General features: G+C 38.9%; 1 long non-coding RNA gene across 1 annotated transcript; it reads right to left on the bottom strand.

The window, feature by feature from the left end:
* Positions 1-1,690: 1,690 nt before the first annotated feature.
* LOC144586587 (uncharacterized) lies at positions 1,691-3,327 on the bottom strand. Its single transcript, XR_013541485.1, has 2 exons — positions 3,126-3,327; positions 1,691-2,932 (listed from the first exon to the last, which is right to left on the bottom strand). It is a non-coding gene; the product is annotated as an uncharacterized LOC144586587 (long non-coding RNA).
* Positions 3,328-5,501: the final 2,174 nt, after the last annotated feature.

Genomic DNA, 5,501 nt, shown 5'->3' with positions numbered 1-5,501 from the left:
AAATACCAAACAATATTTGGTAATATTTACAGCCAGATTTATATGTGAGGTATGTGTTCTTCTTCTTCCTCCTCCTTCTCCTGGTGTAAACTAGACAACTAGACATGTTACACCTGAAAGGCCATTCCAGAACTCAGACCAGGCAAAATGTATGGCAAAGAGCAGGTCTGAGTGCATGTAGCTCTGTGCCACTGACACTGTATGTGGCTTGAATATTCCTGTGTATTAAAGTAAAAGCAGTGCAGTTCTTCCATCTCCCCACAGAGTGTGATGATGACCATGTCTACTATCTGTATGCACAAATGTCCAGTTCATACGTATCACCGAATAAGCCCACTTTATATACCAATCCCAAGGAAGTATGGTACAGATGCAAATAAGGCTCATTCTTTAAAAAAGAAATCAATGTTTTAGACAAAATTAATACATGTTCTATGACAACCTAGTTTGTAGATACTTTTGTTTAGGACTGTAGCAGGATGGCCCTATCCACTTACACTCTGAGCATGAAAATGTTCTGTTCTTGTGTTGGCCCAAGTGGAAGGATTTTTGGAACAAGTCACTAATGAGTGCTTTGATTATCTTGTGTTTATGTTGGAAAACCAGCTTGGGCCAGGAATTCTGCAGGTTATTGGAATGTCCCACCTGTCAGCCCATCAGGAAAAGAGAGAGAGAGAGGTGGGAATGGAAGCATGGCGCCTTCAAGAGTGTCCTTCAGTCTTTAGCTGGAAGCAGGCAGATGGATGCACTATATGGAGTAGAAATGAGAGGAAGTAAATCTGGAGAGCCAGAGAAGGAAGGGAAGGCTACATTTACGTCCTTGCGGGAGAGAGTCTAACACCTGCAACCTTGGAAATGGGAAGTTTTCAGGCATTGCTTCCTGTCATATTCCAAAAGGAAATGTTGCTGCTTTCAACTTCCAAAGTTATGTGTGTATTTGACATCTAGGACTCCTGCATCTACCAAGAGGTTTCTACTATGTGGCAGAAAGAAATAGTTTTGAGAGAAATGACATAAATCCATTTATTACAGCTGGAATATCTTTCCCCTTCTGGCAGAGGAGATAAACTGCCACTAAAGTGATACAAGACGTGTTTGATTATTTCATTGGATCAAATATATCACGCTGTTGCAAAATCCCTCCACTTTCAAGTTGAAATTAAATAATTTTAACCATGACCATAAGACATTATCGTTTGCATATATTTCCTCTCCAAGGAGACGTTTGATGTTACGTAATGCTTAAGTATTTAATTGTTCTTCACATCACTGAAACATCAAATAATAAGCAAAATGGATAGGACTTGCCAGTAAGATTGCAGTGATTGACTAATTTATCCGACAAGGGCAGGAATGAACAAGGATGAAAACATGCACAGGAGACTGACCTAGAAATCTGAGAAATCCAATATTTAGTTGGTTTCTTTTTGTACCCTTGGTAAAGCAAAGACATTATGTTTGGGGTGCATGTTTTTTCAGCAGACTATAAGAGTTGTGTATAGTCCAATTGCCTAATAGATGAAAGATGGAAAAATTAGACTTTGGGTCTACAGTTCCTGAATATCGCAAGAACTATGGCCACTCCACTGTTGGATGAAGGTGTGATTATGAAAACATCAGTTGGGCTGGTGAACAATCATTGATGTACCGACAGCGGATTATTTGACTACAGTAATATAGAAAATAAGGTTGGGGGAGACACGGCAAGTCCCATCTCAAATAGGAAATCCATGTATAGTCTTTTGTGTCCAGAAAGGCTGAGTAGACAGTTTGAATGTAAAGGCAGTCCAGAACTTAAGTATTTATACCTACCACCTTAGGTCTAATTGCCTAAGGTGGTAGATATAAATGCTCCAGCCTGTGGTTCTGTGGCTCACCACACTTGGTGCCAGACCATGGATCTTAAGGTCCTCAATGCAAATCTGGTAGCTTCTGAAAAAGCTGTCTTATATCTAGACCACATAGATCACCTGAGGGGGAGAGACACCATTTTCTCCTCTTGTGGCTACCCAAAAATGCAAGAAGAAATTACTTAGAAGTGTAAAAAAGAAAAGAAAGAAAGGAAGAAAAGGATAGGGGAAGGAAGAATATGTGCAATGCACACTTTAATTTTTTAAAATCACTTCCTCAAGATGTACAAAGCGAGCTTGAATTCCCTGATGAGAACAATTCATCTTTTCTTCCTCCTATTTCTGCAACTTTGTGGAAATTGATGCACATACTTGTTAGTCAAACATTCTCTGTGGTGGTTTATAAGCAATGCTGTCCTATATTTTCAAGGAGCTCTTCCTTTATTTCTCATGGAGATTATGCCATTATGGGCAATAAACATGGAATCAACATTCTGAAAAAGTCCTTTACAATTTTCTAGCCACGAGGCTATTTCTCTTACTCCCATCCTCCACAAAATCAACTCAGAGCAATAAATATTTCCGATTTTCCTACTATACAACTACAAAGAACGAGTTTCTTCTGTCTTATTTTGTTCCATCTTGATGCCCACAACTTCAAACCCAGGAAAACAAAACTCAATCTATTCCCAGTTAATTCACTCCTTTCTGGCCCATTTTTCTGGGGATGCTGTTGCTGAAGCTCTTTGCGGTGGATGTCTACGTGAGCTAATGCTGTGTGATGTGCAAACACCAAGGCACCATTATCTGATGCTTCTGTGTCGGGAAGAGTTAAATCTTTTTTGACAATTCAATAGTTCCCTTTGGGTTTTCACAAATGGCACCTGTTGTTGAAGTCAATAGAGCTTACAATTTAATTTCATCTGCCTGCAAACAATCTCTCTCATTAGGGGGTGAAATGATGATAGAATTCACTGAGGCATGCCGTTTCACTTTCCACAGGGCACTACGTAAGTACAGTCATCATTTCCAACAAAGGGAGGCACAATTATCCTGGAAACCGATTGTAAGGAAGACAGAATCTGCAGGGGAAAAAAAACAGGAGCAAAATGGAAAGTCAGGCACTGCAATTTCACTACATTTGTTGTTCAATGCCAATTTGCGGTCTAATTATTGTGTTTAACAGGATCTGGAAGTGTAGCAGTCCAAATGACAGGTAAATGGCTCCCCCCCACCCCACTTTGCTCTCAGATTTGTTTTGGTTTTGTATCTTACATTAGTGATGAACTCATCAACTCGGGTGGTTTATATTCCTGTCAATGTTGTCAGGAAGAAGGTCTTCTGTTCTTCTGCCTCCCAGTTCTGTATATAGCTTTGTGGTCAATGTTTTCTAAAACGGAGGTGGAAACCATGCCAAAACCATTAACATGTTAAAATAGCTCTCGACTACCTGACTTCAAGTAGTTGTCAGAAATGAAACATTAGAATTAGCTTTTTCGCCTGGCTTTGGGCAAAGGAAGCTAGCTAGCTAATTAATTAATTAATTGTTTCATTTCTATGTCACCTTCCTCCCATGGGCTGGATCACAAATGATTAAATCAGGTTGGACTAAAACACCACAAATTACAAGGTTAAAAACAATGAAACATATAATAGGAATTAAAAAGGTCATCTAAACATATAAAAACTTTTAAAAACTCACTTTAAAGGAATATATGCACAGCATACAGAAAAGACTCGCTCTTGACCGATTGGGTAATAAAAGCCTGCCTTAAAAGGTTATGGAAAGGCTGTAATGGGCCACACCAATTTCCAGTGTAAGCTAGTGGGCCCTGTCTCTAATAAAAGTGTTGTATAAGACTCCACAGTCAGAGATGTAATCAAGGGCTTGACTGAATTATTCGGCTGTCCAAAGGATGGCTTCCTCTGGAATACTGTGATTCAACTATGCCTGTTGCAGGATATTAAAACCATATTGGTCTATTTGGGGTTAGGGATGGGTGAAAATTTGGTTTCGATTCACTGCTTATACAAATGGAAAAATCAGGCAAAGGCTGCACGGTCATGGAAACAATACAAATACAGAAACCGGTGATACCTTAATCGACCATAAAGGATACAAAACAACAAATAACAACACCAAAACAACATGCTTTCGATGATAAATCCTCTTCGTAAAGGCTGTGCATCAGATTCATGTGGGTAGTTCCAACTTAAATGCTGCTATTAAAATCCCAGATTCACATGGTGTCGGCTGGAGACAGTGCAGTGGGCAAGCTGCTCTCAAGTTCCTCCTCAGCCAGCAGTTTGGGATTTATGGCCCATACATTTGTATACATACATGTATACATTTATACAAATGTAGATTTAGAGGAATGAGATTACAAAAAACAAAACCATCTCAAATATGGGAAAAACTAAAACTGACAATTCTGTGCATTTCAGCTTCAGGAATTAAAATATGTAACTCTTAAAAGGCTCTCTACGTATTCAATGCTGTTAAAGCGAAACTGGCGTTGCCATCTCTTTTTTAATGAAAGGCTCCTTATCTTTAACATCTGCAAAATTTGTATCAGACTAGGATAATATTATTCAAACCAGTCAAGTATATAACCTTTCATGAATTAAATAGCTGTGCTGTGCTTTGAAGAAAAGAAATTCTACACTTTGCATGTAATTAATGCTACCTGTAGCTTATGACTGATTGGGTGCTGCTGCTAAACATATGCACATCACAATTTGTGCATGTGAGATTGATTTTCCATTTTCAGTACTTGATGAACTCTCAGAAAAAAAAATCTGACATATTTACGTATCTGAGAAATGTTTGCTTCTGAATCTTAAGAATGTAGGTACAGGTGAACTTAGTGAGCATTCATCCTGAATGAATTTTGCAAGTGGACATTGAAGATAGTGTGAGATGAGTGTGCTGTCTCTCCATCATGTTCCCAAATTCAGGTTGTCACCTATTATGGGATGGTCAACATTTCTGTCCTTCAGAGCCCCAAGCAACAACCCGGGATTGAAAATCATAGGATGCTCTCAAGCATGCACTAATTATTTTTTATCAACATTATCAATCTTATTATGTTATAATAATTTTATCCTACGTCAAACAGGCATCATAAAGAAAGGCAAGATAAATGGATAAACATATGTGTCATTTTCAAACGCTATTTCATATGTTTAAAAAATGTTTCACATGTATCAAGTTCATGGAATGTGTGGCTCTCCAGATAACATTGTACAAGACCTTCTATCATCCCCAGCTATTCATCATCCTTGGTGGGAATGATGAGAGTTGGAGTTAAACAAAACTGAGGGGGAGCCCAGCTGCTCTACCCCACTATTGTGTATTTTGACTAAACATAATGGGCTGGGCTGGGTCAGGCTAAATGGGGGCTCTTAAGATGCATTCAAATGGCATTAACTCCTCAAGCCTGCCTTAAGAAAACAACAGCAAAAAAGAAATCCCGCTCCTCCCTTCCTTCTCATCCTCCTTCTGGAAGGAGGTTTTAGTCCCCCCCCCAAGTGTGTTGTTTTGTGTATTTTTTAAAACAAAGCAAAACAAAACTTTTGCTTCTTTCCTCTGCCCCACTATGGAGAAGCAGAGAAAGTGTTTAATTTCCCAGTTTCATGAACTGGCTAAGC

The sequence above is a fragment of the Pogona vitticeps genome, chromosome 2, assembly GCF_051106095.1.
Source record: "Pogona vitticeps strain Pit_001003342236 chromosome 2, PviZW2.1, whole genome shotgun sequence".
Lineage (NCBI taxonomy): Eukaryota > Metazoa > Chordata > Lepidosauria > Squamata > Agamidae > Pogona > Pogona vitticeps.
This window is presented reverse-complemented; position numbering and strand designations above follow the sequence as displayed.